Below are 16,656 nucleotides of genomic sequence, written 5' to 3'. Positions count from 1 at the left end.
ATAAAATTATATATATTATAATTATAGCCTTTTTATTAAATCGTTAATTTAGAAAAGTTAATATATTTCTTAATATTCTCTTAAAAGTATTGTAGCTTAATATAATAAGCTATATTTCTTTAAGCTATCTTCTCGCGATATATAAAAAAAGAGATTAGATATAGAAAGTATATAAAAGTATATTTAATAATTCTAGAATAAATTAACGATACTTATAATAATAATTAGAATTAAAAATTAGATATACTTAAATAAGAGATAACTTTATATTACTTATATAATAGCGATAGTAATAATTAAGATTAAAATATTAATTTAGATAACGTAGCTTTTATAGTAAACTTTTTATTATTATACGCTAGATTAATTATATATAAATAAAGATTTATAATTTTATCTTTTAGATATAATTATATTTAATATTTTAAGATTTTTATAATAGCTCGATACTTATTAATTAGCGCGTTAATATTATTATATCTAAACTATAATAGCGCTTATTATTAAATTCTATATTACGCTCTTAAATAGCTTAAAAAATAAGATCTACTTAATTATTAGCGCGTATAATAAAATTATTCTTAATACTTATATCTTATTTAGCTTCGATATTATTTATTTTCTTCTTAATTTGAGCTTTTATCTTTATTTATATATATAATAATTCGCGCAATAAGCGAAACTTTAGACTTCTTCGTAATTACGCTCGCGTACTTTTTTTATATAATATTATTAAAATATAAGTCTACTAGAATAATAATTAGAACTAGAAATTATTTATCGCTTATCTATTATATCTTATCTAATTTATTTAAAAGCTTACTTCTATTATAATAACGATATATTAATATATTTAATTTTATACTTTTTAATAATTATAGCGTAATTAATAGCTAAGATATTAACTTTCTTTACTTTTTTAATTAGTTTCTTCTTAAATATAAATATATTTATTCGCTATCGCGATCTCTTAATATTTTTATTTTAATTAAGCTTATTCTTCGCTTTTTATTTTAATTAAGAGTCTAATCGCCGTCTAATTAATCTATATTAAGACTCTTTAATATCGCTATTATTATTAATATTTAATATTTATTATAATAAATTATTAGACTTAATCTCTTCTACTTTAATTACTATAAAAAGATAAATTAATAAATATATATAAAAGAATTAAAGGGCTTATACGAATATCTACAAATATTAAGCTATTCTTAATTTTAATTAAAGCTTGTTTTATTAAAAAGTGCGTTAATTCTAGTAAGTATCGATATTAGAAATAAAGAGAATATATATTATCGCGCTATTATAAGTATATTATTATAGAGTTTAATTTAAAGAATAATTATTTCTATAAAGAATAGTAAGACTTAAAGATAAGAAAGTAAGAATAAAATATATAAAAATTTTAATAAGTTATAGTAGTTTAGCGCTAGCTAAATTAGATAAAAATAATTACTTACTAACTCGCTCTTTTAAATCTTTTATCTTTTAATCTATATAAATTATAATAATAATTATAATTATTATAAAAGTAGCTAAGATTATATTAGATAATAACGCTTAATAAATGTAATTCGCTTAAATTTAAATCTTTAAAATTAAAGAGAAAGCGTTTTATTAATATTTAATTTAAGCTAGATAATATAAAGTAATCTAAAAATTTAATATACGCGATAGATATCTAAGCTTTTCTTCCCCTCTTCTTTCTCTCTAAGACTTTCTTTTTTATATTAACTCTTCTTATTATTAAACTATCTTCTTTATATATTAGACTTCTATTTAAATAATTTAATATTATTATAATAATATTAAAAGTATAATATAGTTATTAAGTTATATATTTATTCTTTATCTTTTAATAACTTTAAGCTAATATATAGATAGATCGCGCGAAGAGCTTAACTTATATATACGCTTAATCTATTATTAATAGATCTTTAAAAAAAGCTAATATTATTCTAGAGTGCTAGATATAGCGTTAAAGTAAAGTCTTTATTAGATATTATCGCCGCTTTAATCGCTATCGCTATTACTTTAATAGATATTATCTTTACTTTAATAATATTAAAGTGTTAATAAAAATTAGATAATATATTCTTTTAATTATTATTATATTTATTATATATAACTAACGCGAGCTATAGCTTAAGCTTTACGCGAGATTTATTATTATTAAAAATTAATTAATCTTATAATTTTAAAGCTTTTCTTTTAATATCTAATTTGTTAAATTATACTTAATTAAAATCTATTAAAGCGCTATTATATTTAAAGATTTATTTTTAAAGTATTATATAAGATAATAGAAGTCTTTCTAATTCGTTAGTTTAAGAGTAAATCTTTTATTATTACGCTTTATAATTAGCTCTAATAATCTCTATTTAAATAAATATTTATCTTTATATAATATATAAAAAGCGAGTTATATTATAGAAAAAGAATTTAAATCTTATAATTATCTTAGCTAAGTCGTTTAAAGTAAAGAGGAGAATATATTTATCTTTAGTTATTAAATTAGTTAATTATTATAAATATAATTATAAGATATAATTATATATTATTAATTATTCTAATAATTATAAAAAGTATAAAAGAAATAAAATTATATAATTAAGTACTTATAAACTTTTCTCTTCTAAGTATTTATTTTAATTTAGAGTTTAATCGCTATTTAATTAAAAAAAGAGTAAGATATAGAAAGTATATAAAAGTATATTTAATAATTCTAGAATAAATTAACGATATCTATAATAATAATTAGAATTAAAAATTAGATATACTTAAATAAGAGATAGCTTTATATTACTTATATAATAGTAAGAGTAATAATTAAGATTAAAATATTAATCTAGATAGCGTAGCTTTTATAGTAGATTTTTTATTACTATATATTAAATTAATTATATATTAATAAAGATTTATAATTTTATCTTCTAGATATAATTATATTTAATATTTTAAGATTTTTATAATAGCTCGATATTAATTAGTTAATATATTAATATTATTATATCTAAACTATAATAGAGCTTATTATTAAATTTTATATCGCGCTTTTAAATAGCTTAAAAGATAAAGTTTATTTAATTATTAGCGCGTATAATAGAATTATTTTTAATACTTATATCTTATTTAGCTTTAATATTATTTATACTCTTATAATCTAAGCTTTTATCTTTATTTATATATATAATAATTTACGCGAAAAGTAAAACTCTAGACTTTCTCTAAATTACGCTCGCGTACTTTTTTTATATAATATTATTAAAATATAAATCTATTTATTAGAATAATAATTAGACTTAGAAGTTATTTATCGCTTATCTATTATATTTTATCTAATCTACTTAAAAGCTTACTTCTATTTTTCTTATTAAGTCTATTAATTAGATTAAAATTTATATCTTATTTTTATATAAATATCTAATCGCGTATTAAATAATATCTTATTATTTAAGACTTTTAAATATAATCTAGCTAAGAAAAGAATCTATTATATAAAAAATTATAAATCGCGATATATATTTTTATAGCGATAGAGAATTCTAATTATCTTTTTAATTATTATTATTTAAAGATAATTATAATAGCGAAAAATACTTATATTCTTATTTTTAATCTAGAATTAGAATTATATAATTAGCTTATTAAGATTTTAGATTTAAATAATCTATACTCTTATAGAAATACTTAGATCGCTTAAATATATTAGCGATATTCTTATATATTAATTTAATATTAATAAGCTTAAAAGTCTCTTATATCTCTTCGCTCGTCTTATTAAATATAAATTTATATCTTATTATATTATAATTCTTAGATTATTATCTAGTCGATTCTAATAGCGATATTTATTCTTTTTTATTCTTAAGCGCCTATACTATATAGTTTCTAAGAACTATATATTTTATTCTAATAAAAAATATATATAAAAAAAGAAGATAGTAAACTTTTTTAAACTTTATAATTAAAGATAATTAATAAGTAAGTTTAATATAAATAAGATTAATATATAAATAACGAGTCTATTTAAATATAGATTAGAATATTAAAATTAAAATTAATATAGAGAAAAACTTATATTAATAAATATTATTTTAGCGATTCTTTTTTAAGAAAATTTTTATAAGTTATATAAGACTCTTACGTAATAAAAATAAATATTCTTTTAAGAGTTTATTATATCTTCGAAAATTTCTAGATATTTAATCTTCTTTCTAATAGATTTAATTATAGTTTATTATACTCGTTATTATAGTAAGAAGATATCGATAAATACTTTAATCTTTTATATTTATATCTTTTCTATTAACGTTATTATAAAATTTATATTCTCTAAAAAAAGTTAAGAAGTTTTTAAATCGCTTAATCTTTTAATTAATAATATTTAATTATATATCGATAATTATATCTTTATCTTCTTTCTTTATATCGAGTTACTTATCGCGCTTTATATTAATATTCTTAATAAAATCTAAAATTAAAACTATATCTAACGAATCTAATCGTTTATAAAGTTTATTATCTTTAATATAATATATAAAATATTATACGTAAATATTAGCTATAATATTAGAAAGATATTAGAATAATTATAATAATAATTAGAATTTATAATAAGTATATTAATTATATATAATATATTTGAATAATTCTCTCTTTTATTTTCTTCTTTTTTTTAGAAGTAATTATTTAATATTTAAAGAAAGCTAGAAGTTTTTTCTTTAGCTATAGATTTCGCTATTATATTTATATTATTTTATTTTCTTAAGATTACTCTTAATAATTTATATATATTTAAACTTACTAAATACTAACGCGACTTTACTATATTCTTATTTTTAAAATATTTATCTACTATTTTTTATATCTTACTATTATTTAAGCTTTTAAAATATTTTTATTTCTTTAGAGATAATATAATAGAGCGAATTAAAGTTATTATCTTTATTAATAATATTAGCTTTTATAATATTAAGAAATAATAGAAAATATATAAATTTACTTATTTAATTAAACTCTTATTTAAGATAATTATAACGATAATTTTTATATAAAAAGCTTATTATAAGATATTAAAGAATATATTATAAAGAGTATATTAGTATTATAATAGAAATAATAAGAAAATTTAAGTAGAATTATATTATTATAAAAGATAATATAATTAGAAAAAGTATTAGAAAAGACTAAAATATAAGAAAATTTAAGAACGCGCTAATAAAAAAATAGGCTAGTTTACTAGCGCGTTTTCGCGTTTTTTCGAAATCTTATTTATAAAAATATTTAATACTAATTTTTAATATTATAAAGTCGAATTTTAATTGAATTTTTTTAAATTTAATAATCTAATTAGAATAGTTAAGAATTATTATTAATAATAAACTTTTTCTAGCTTTTATATAATAATAGATATCTATTTTAAGCTTCTAATAATTTAGATCTAAGAATCTTATAAGATAAATTTATCTTTTTTAAGATTTTATTTTACGCTTTCGATTTATTATACGCGTTTTCTCTTTTAAAGAATTATTAGAAAGATAATTAGAATATTAATTAGATCGCTTACTTTTAGAATATTATTTATTTTATATTTATATTTAAAAAGATATAATAATAAATATAAATACTTTTAATTAAGAATCTTTATTAATAAACTCTTAACTAGCTATTTAATTTTTTAATTCTAAAAAAATATTAAATTAGTTAGAAGATTCTAAAAGTGATAAATTAGAAAGTTCTTAAAGTAATTAATTAGAAAGTTCTAAAGATATTTAATTAGAAAGTTCTTAAAGTAATTAATTAGAAAGTTCTAGAGATATTTAATTAGAAAGTTCTAGAAGTAATTAGCTTAGAAAGTTCTAGAGATAATTAATTAGAAAGTTCTAGAAGTAATTAATTATAAAAGTTTTAAAAGTAATTAGTTAATAGATTTAGATAGTAATTTACTAATAAATTTAATTATATTAGAAAAAGAAGAGATAGACTTTATTATAAAAGAAGCTTAAGATTAAAAACTTCTCTAATATATAATAAGAATAGTAATATTATAATCTTAGCGATAAGTTTTATAATAAATTTATATAAATTTATTAATTTTAATATATAAGTAATTAATATGATTAGAAGAAGAAGAAATAACTCTTATAATTCTAATTATTATAATAAAAAAGAATTTAGATATAATCTTCTCTTTTCTAATTATTATTCTAATTATCTAACTTTCTAAATTAGATAAATTTAAAAATATATTAATAAGAATAAAGAGTTAATATATATATTTGATAACGATATATTTAGCGATAATAATAATACTTTATTTTAAGATTAAACTATCTTTTAATCTCGAGATATTATTTATAAAAATAGAAATTTTAATAATATATATAGTAAAAATATTAAAATTATAATAGTTAAAGAATATCTATCTATACGTAAATTATTAAAAAAAATAAATATAATAAAAAACTTAGAAAGAGAAGATTTAATATACTTTTAGCGGCGGTCGCGATAGATAAAATAATATTTTAAATATTATTAATAGTAAAAGTAGCTAGAAAGTCGAGTAATAAGACTTCTAGAAAATCTATTATAAGTAAAAAGAGTATAAATAAGAGAAAAAGCGTTATTAATTATATATTTAAAGTAAGAAAATTATATAGATTTTATCTTAGATAGTAAGTTTAGTCTTATATATATTTCTAATTATCTTTCTAATTATAGTCTACTAGCTATTATTCTTCTTCGCGAAATTAAATATTTTTAAAAATTAATTACGCTATTAATTTCGAAAGCTTTATTTTAAAAACTTATTTAAGAAATTTCGTTAGATATAATAGATAAAAAAAAATAATATTAAGTATTATTAATAAAGTTCTATTATTAAGACGATATAGAAGATAATAGAATCTTTTCTATCTAATAATTTTTTAAATAAGACTTTTTATTATTCTTATATAAAATTCGCTAATAATAGAATATAGATATTTAATTATTAGTAATTTATAATAAACGCGTAATATTATAAATTAAGAATATACTACTTTTATATAAACTTTTAAAATTATATAATATTAAGCTATATATAAATATAAAGATAGATTAAAAGCTTATAGTTTAATTTAGATAGATTATTAAACTACTATAAATAATAAAATAAAAAACTTTATAATTAAATTATCGACTTTTTTAATTTATAATATAACTCTTAATTATAATATTACTTATAAGATTATATTCTACTTCAAATTCTAGTTATCTTTAAAATTAATATTATATAATATATTTAATTTATAATTTAAAAGATTTATATTATATTAAAGAATTAATAATTTTTATTATTATAAAATTATTTATATTATAATTATAGTTTTAATATAAATATATATTATATTTTCTTATCTAATTATTAATAATTATATATTTTTATAAATTCTTATTATTATATTAAAAAATAAAAGATTTTATTAAAGTCTATATATATTTAATTATTATATTAATTCTCGACTTAGAATTCTAATTATCTTTATAATTAATATTATATAAAATTATTAATTTATAATTCTAAAAAATTATATTATATTAAAAAATTAAAATAAGTTATTATTATAAAATTATTTATATTATAATAATAGTTTTAATATAAAAATATATTTATTATACTTACTTATTTAATTAATAAATACTATATTTATATAATAGATTCTTATTATTATCTTAGAAAATAAAAGATTTTAATTAAAATCTATTAGATATTTATTTATTATATTAATCTTAGATTTGTATTCGACTTAGAATTCTAATTATCTTTATAATTAATACTATATAAAGTATTTAATTTATACTTTTAGAAAATTATATTATATTAAAAATTATATTCTATTAAATTATAAAAAAAATCTATTATTATAAAATTATAAGTATTATAAGTATAGTTTAAATATCTTATTTTCTTATTTAATTAATAAGTATTATATTTAATAATAGATTTCTATTATTATCTTAAAAAATAAAAGATTCTATTAAAATCTATAAGATATTATATTTTTTACAAGTAAAGGCCTATAAATTAAATTTATAATTATTTTTTTAATTAAGAGCTATCGAGTAAATAGATAAATAATCTTTAATAAGCGAACTTTAATAAGCGGGCTATTCGGCTATCGAGCGAACTTTAATAAGCGATATTTAAATTTCTTACGCTTTAATAATTATTAGATTAAATTTAGAAATTCTTTTTTTTTTTTAAAAGTTCTTATTTCGTTCTATAATTTTAGAAAGAAATCTTAAAATTTTAATAGAAAATAAAAAAGTTATTCTAAAATTAAATAATATATATCTATTTTTTAATTAGAGCTATTCGATTATATTTTTTTTATAATTATAAATATTAATTTATTTATTCGCGATAATTTAGTTAATCTAATTAAAGAGCGTAGTAACTCTAAATTTATAATTAACTATATATATAAATTTAAGATTTTTAAACTTAATTCTATTTTATTCTATTATATATATTAATAGAATTAATTATTAATTACTAACTAACTTATTAGCGTATAATTAAACTCACGAACTTTTCTTTAAATTTAAACTTAAATTCTTCTTTAAGTTTTTTATTATATCTATTTTATTCTTCTTTATTTAAAAATCTTATAATTTTATAATATTAATTATTATCTTAAGTTTTACGCGAGCGCTATAAATTAAAATAAGAATAATAAACTTTTTATATACTACTTCTTTCTTTTTTTTTTTTTTTTTTTTTATTTATTATAATATTATAATAATTAGAAAGATAATTAGAAAGATACTTAGAAGTTATATTTTATTTTCTTCTTATAAAATATCTTTTAAATACTATCGTTTATAGATCTAGTAAATATATATATTATAAAATTAATATAATAGTAATTTTATATAGCGAGAAGATAAATAATAATAGAATTATAAATAATCTATTATTAAAAATAAAAGATAAGATTCTCTATTATTATAAAGTAAAATTAAATTTATAATTTTAATTATATATATAGAAGTAAATAATATAAATAATCTTTAGCGAATACTTCGCGATAATAATCTTTTAATTAAATTCTTCTTATTTTTATCGCTATTAAGATCTTATAATTATTTAATTAATATTAAAAATTATAAGCGTAAAGCGATAGAAGAGCTCTCTTAGAATTCTTATATTATTAAATCTTATTAATATATAATAACTCTCGAAGTATATAATTTACTTAAAGCTCGCTTATAAAAAGTATATAATATTAATCTTAATATAATATTAATTATAAGAGATAAAGTTAAAAATATAAATAGATTTAAAAGCGTAAGTTTAGAGAAGTAGAAAAAGATATTATAAGAGATTAAAGATATATACTTTTATAAATAATAAGATCGACTATATTATAGTATTATTAGATATTAATATATATAATTTTTTTATTTAATATTTTAAAGAGAAAAGTATATATCTATATTAGCTATATAATTAAGTCTAAATAATTAAAAATAAAAAAGTGTTATTAATAATAATAAGAGTATAATCTTATAATAAAAAGATTTAATAGAGAAGAAAATATTAAATAATTTTATCTATCTCGTAATTTTAAGATAAATAAAAAAAGAGAAAGAATAAGAGATAAGTATATTATTAGATAATAACTTAAAGTTATTAATTAGATTATTTAATATAATTAAATAATCTTATAAATAGAGATTACTTCTTATCTTTATAATAATTTAAAAGTTTTAATAGAGAGCTTATTAGTCTTTATAAGCGAAAATAATATATATTAACTCTTATAACTATAAATTTTATTATATAATTAAAATATATAAGTATAGAGATTTTACGATATAGAACTATTCTTCTAAAATCGATTATAAGATATACTATTATTATTTCTCGCGTATATAAAATTATTAACTTATAATTTTTAGATTAAAAAAATATATAATTATATATAAACGAATTCTATAGTAAATATTCTTTTTATTTATTACTCTCTCTTTAATAAAAGTATATTAAAAATTATCTAGACTAATTAATTAAAATTCGATTTATTATCTTTATATATTTATTTTAATAAGATTAAGCGCGTAGTATAAAGGAATTTAATAGTATAATAATTTAATATAAATAATAATAATTTTCTAGATTTATTAGACTCGACTAAATAATAATTAAAGAATTATAATTATACGCTAAATAAATAAAAGTTAGATAAAGATAATGATAGAGATAAAAGAGATCTTTTAAATAATAATTAATAACTATAATAATAAGATTTTAAATCGCTTTTTATTCTTATTATTAAGATATAAATACTTAGATATAAGAGCTTAAAAGAAGAGATTATAATAGATTTCGCTATCTATTAATTAGAAAGATACTTAGAATTTTATAATATAAATTCTTTTCTCTTATATCGAACGCTAATTCTTAGAGTTTATAAATCTTTTTTAAGATAATTAAGAGATAGTAGACTTACTAATATATTATCTTAATAGCTCTTTATCGTTAATCTCTTAATTCTTTATAAAAGCTATTTCTTATACTTAATAATAGCGAAGCGATAACTTTATATTATTAAGTTTTTAGTCGTTTACGCTATCTATCTTATAAGCTTCTTTAATATTTCTATTAAGAGTTATAATCGATTTTAAGATATAATTCTTTTTAATTATAATATCTTTTTTATACGATAAGTACTTTCTATTTATAGATATATCTAGAAATAAATAATACTTCTCGATTAAGATTTATATCTTAGATATTTATATTCGTTAAATATATATTTTTCTTTAAATCTTTCTTCTTATTAGCTTTAATATTTCTATTAAATTTACTCTTATCTTTCTTTCTTAACTTTTTAACTTTTTCTTCTTTAATCTTATAAATAATATCTTAAATTTCTATTATTATATTAAATTCTTACTTCTAATTTAATTTATATTAAGTTCGTTTATAACTATTATTTAACTTATAATACTATAAAATTTAAGAATTTAAGATCTTATTTTATACTCTCGATATATATATATAATTAATATTATCGCTTAAGACTCTTTATTAAAGTAATTATTATTACGCCTTAAGCGTTTCTTTACTTACTTATATTTAATATTTCTTCTTCTCTCTTATACGCGTAATAGATATAGTTAATTCTATAATCTAGATCTTAAATCTTAGACTTCGCGTAGAGCTAAAATAATACTTTATAGTAATTAAGTATAAATTTCTAATTTCTCGATATTTAGTTAAGTTTTAAAGCGTACTTTTATAAATTAGAAAAAAAATATTTATCGATTAATCTTTAATCTCGATATTTTTATTTTATTAAATATCTTTATAGATAAAGCTATTAACGATATAAGAATATAGAGATAATAGAAATTTTATACTCTCGTAGATTATCTTAATAAGCTTTTATAAAAAAAATCTATATTTATAAATTATTCGAATTCTTATTTGATCTATAAACGCGTTTTATAGTTTAATTATATTTTATTTATATAGATTAATACTAAGTATTATCTCTTTTTTAGTAATCTTCTTATTAATAATATAGATTATATTTAGATTCTTACTTCTAATCTAATTTATATTAAGATTATTTATAACTATTATTTAACTTATAATACTTTAAAATTTGAAGAATTTAAGATCTTATATTTCGTATTAAAATTATTAGCTATATATTTATTTAAATAAGAAGTTCTCGCTAATAAAGAGAATATAAAGAGATTATTATTAGAAGAATAAATTTATATATTTTTCGATAATTAGAAAGATAATTAGAATTCTATTCTATATTAAGTATCTTAACTCTCTTCTATCTAAATAAAGTACTTTTAACTATCTTATTCTTATTATTTATATACTTTCTTTTATTATATATTAATATATTATTTATATAAGCTTTATATTCTTAATTATTAATATAACTCTTTTATTATAAATAGCGTAGAGATTATTAATTATATAATTTATTAATAGAATAATAACTTAATAGAAAGCTAATATATAATAAAATTTCGATATTAGAGTCGCTTTAATAGCTTCTTATAACGTATTTAATATAGAAGTCTAAATTTGTATAGTATAATAAGATAATAATATTATATTAATAATCTCTCTATATTATATAGATGAAAGGTCTTTTTAAAAGAAGTAAATTAGTTAATTTCTAATATCTTTTAATCTCTTATAAAGTAATAGCTAAAATATTATTAATTATATATATATATTACTTATTAATATATTATATTACTATACTTACTTTCTTACTTTTAATATCGATTTTTAGTCTTTATAAGTAAAGACCTCGATATACTCTTTTCTTACGATCTTTATATCGAGAAGCGCGAATAACTAAAGACTTATCTTATTCGATTTTTTTCGCGATTATCTTTTTACGATTAGAAGACTTTAAGATTTTCTTTTAACTTAAAGTCTTAATATAAAGATTAAATAAATAATTATTCGACTAATTATTTATATCGTTAAAAAGATTATTAAGATTTATATTATCTTTTAAATAAATCGACTTAATATATAAATCGATATCGCTATCTCTATATAATAATAATATAATAAAATCGCTATCGAAATTAATAATTATTAATAATATATTATTATTAAATTAGATTAAGATGAAATAAGATAAAATAATTATAATATAAAATATTGAATAAGAGAAAATATTTAAGATATTAAGAAAGAAAGAAAGAGAGAATTTCTACTTATAGCTTTAATATTTTAAAATCTATCTAGCGTTATATTAGCGAAGTCTATTAAATTTAATTTATTAAATTACGCTATATAATATAATAATTATAATTTTTAAATTATTATTATAATTATATTAGTTAACTCTAAAGAAACTAATCTTTTAATTAGAAGATTTATATCTAGATATTTAATAACTATATATTAGAATATACTTACTTTAAATTCTAGATATAAATATCTTTACTCTTAGATGAGATAAAGAAGCTATAGATTTAAGATCGAATATTATTAAGAGTTATCTACTATTTTCTATTATATTTTAGCTATTTACGATTATTAATATACTCGCTAATAAGAAAGATATACTTATTACTATATAAATTTAATCGCGATATTAATAGTAATTATAAAAACTAAAGCTATTGAAATATAGAGATACTCGCTAATAAGAAAGATGTACTATTATTATATGAAATTTAATAAAAAAAAAAAAAAAAAATCGCGATATTAATAATAATTATAAAAATTAAAGCTATTGAAAATATAGAAATATCTATTAATAAGAAAGATGTACTATTACTATATAAATTTAATCGCGATATTAATAGTAATTATAGAAATTAAAGCTATCGAATATAGAGATACTCTTAATAAGAAAGGTATTATTATTACTATAAATTTAATCGCGATATTAATAGTAATTATAAGAAATTAAAGCTATTCGAATATAGAAATACTTAATAAAAAAGAATAAAAAACTATTACTATATAAATTTAATCGCGATATTAATAGTAATTATAAAAATTAAAGCTATCGAATATAGAAATATACTCGCTAATAAGAAAGATGTACTATTATTATATAAATTTAATCGCGATATTAATAATAACTTATAGAAATTAAAGCTATTAATGTATAGAAATATAATCTTTAATTTAATATAGATTTTAGAATAAGAAGCCTCTTTTATTAAAGTAGTAGTATTTTTATAAATATATATCTATATTTAAATCGATTTAAGAAGTTTTATTCTATAAATATAAAATATATAAAGTTATTAGATTAAGTATAATAGTTAAATATTATTAATTAAGCGTAATAAATAGAATAATAATTAGAATATCTTATTCTTAACTTAGAATAGTTTTTCTTTTATTTATTATATATTTTCTTTTTATAAAAACTACGTCTAGACTTTAATAATACTATATTATTATTTATAAACTTATATCTTATTATAATTATCTAAAAAGCTATATATCTTTTAATTATAAAGTAATTCTTTTTATATAAAATATATATAATTAAGTCGCTAGATATTAGTTAATAATTTTCTTTATTTATAATTATTAAAGAGTAAGTTATATTATTAAAATTACTCGCTAATTTTATCTTTATAGCTTCTTAAAGTATGTATAATATAGAGATTTAAATTCGAAGCGAATTAATCGATTTTAAAGTTATATAAATTAAGATCTTCTTTATTATTTAAATAAATATAATTTAAAAAATAATTAAATTTATTAATTTCTACTATTCGCGAATTTTCTTTAATATATAAACTTTTAAGTCTAATTAGTAATAATATAATTAATATATATAATTAATTTACTATTTAATTTAGATATATATAATTAATATAATTACGTACTTTTCTTATTTATAATTATACTTTTTAAACTTCGCGTATAATCTTCTAATCTTCGCCTTCGCGAAGTCTTATCTTTACTTTACTTTGATAATTTAAATAAGTCTAAATTAATAGTTAATAAATTATTAATAATTTTCTAAGTTTTTATAATTATCGAGTTAATAACTTTAATAAATAATAATATTATATATTAATAAATTATAATTAATATTATAATTAATTATTATATTAAGAGATATAGCGCTATTAGATATATATATTTACTTTATAAAAATAATATTATTAATTTAATTTAATTATAGAATATAAAGAAAATAATTTTATTTTCTTTAGATATAGATAGTATTATAATAAATAAGTATATTATAATATAAATATTATAATAATAAAAAGAATTTTTAAAAAGAAGAGAGTAAATTAGAAAAGAATAATATTAAATATTTATTATCGAGCTAACTAATATTATATAATTAAAATCTTATTAGAATAAAATATTATTTAAAAGATAGATTAAGTTTAAATATTAATTAGAAAGCTAATTAGAAAAAGAGATTAATTTCTTTTTTATTAATATATATCGTAGAGCTATATATAAGCGCTTCTTTCTATATTTTAAATATACTTTAAATATTTATAGCTATATATATACGCCCTCTCTTATATTTTATATATATTTCGTATATTTCGATATTCTTTATATACGCGATATATCTATTAAAGATAATCTTATTAATTTAATTAATTTCTATTTAATCTTATATTTATTAATTATAAGAAGAGCTCTTTATTTTAATATTATAACTTTATTAATTTATTATTCTTAGATATTAAGTCGCGTATAGCTTATAATTAATTTACTTACTTTCTTCTCTTCTTCTATTATAAAGATAGAAGAAGATATTATTTCTTTTTCGCCTTCGTCTATAATAAATTAATTATTATTTTTATAAGATTAAAGATATTAATTTAAAGATAATATTGTTTAATTAAAAGCGAAGAATATAATATTTTAATATTTTAACGTATCTAAGTAAAAGATATTATAATATTACTTAAATAAAAGAGAGTTATATTAATAAGAAAGATATTAATATTTAAAAATAATCTTAGCGCGATAAAAGATTTAATTTTTATATATAAAAGATTTAGATAATAATTAGTTTAGCTAATTAAATTATTAAAGCGTTTAAATTAGATTTTAATTCTATATTAATATCTAATAAAATAAATTTAATAATTTTAAAATATTAATATATACGCTTTTATTAATATAATTAGCGATTAGAATATTAATTAAATAAATATAATTTTAATTTTAATAATTAAAATAATATAGTAATAAATAAGTATTAATATTAAAGTAAATAAAGTATATATTATATTAAGTAGAAAAGCGTTAATAGCTAAACTAATTAGAGTTTTAAATTAATAAAATTAAATATTAATTCTATATTAGTGTTATTATATACTTTTAAATATATAATTATTAATTATAATATTAATTAGAAAGAATTAATCTTTAATTTAAAATATTAAAAATAATATAGCGATATATTATTAAAGCGATATAAGTTATTAAAGCGATATAAGTTTCTATTATAGCGAGAAGATAGAATTTATATATTAAATATTAATCTTATTTTATTTCTAATATTTTATTTATTTATATATCTCTTTTAATTTCTCTTTAAATATCTTAATCTTTAAGATATTAATTAGATCTTTATTTAGCGTAAACTTAACTTTCTTAATTAACGATACTTAATATAAGATATTAATAAATATATTTTAATATAAAGATAATAATAAATCTTACTTTCTTTTTAATATTAATAATAAAAAATAATAAATATAGTAATAAATAAAGATAGTATAGATTATATAGAATTAGTTTAAATCTAATAGCGATTATTAATCTTATTTATTAAGACTTAGAAATTAGAAAATTCTAGAAATAAATATAATTTAACGAATATACGCTCGTCGATTTTGAAGAAGCTATATATTATTTATTATTACTATAATAAGATTCTAATTTATTTATTTATAGATTATAAAATAAGCGATATAATAGTATATATTAAGTTTAAGAAATATATTAAGAAATCTAATTTAAGTAATTTATAATAAACGAATCTAATTAATAATTATAAAAATTAGATATATTTCTAAATTAGATAATATAAATTATTAATAAATAAAATAATAAATAGAATATCTAATTTACTATTTACTCTAGAAAAGATAATATTAAAATTC

This window comes from Letharia columbiana (assembly GCF_014066305.1).
Source record: "Letharia columbiana isolate WasteWater2 chromosome Unknown Sc0000013_s0, whole genome shotgun sequence".
NCBI classification, from domain to species: Eukaryota; Fungi; Ascomycota; class Lecanoromycetes; order Lecanorales; family Parmeliaceae; genus Letharia; species Letharia columbiana.
The sequence above is the reverse complement of the archived record's forward strand: the minus strand, read 5'-3'. Positions refer to the sequence as shown.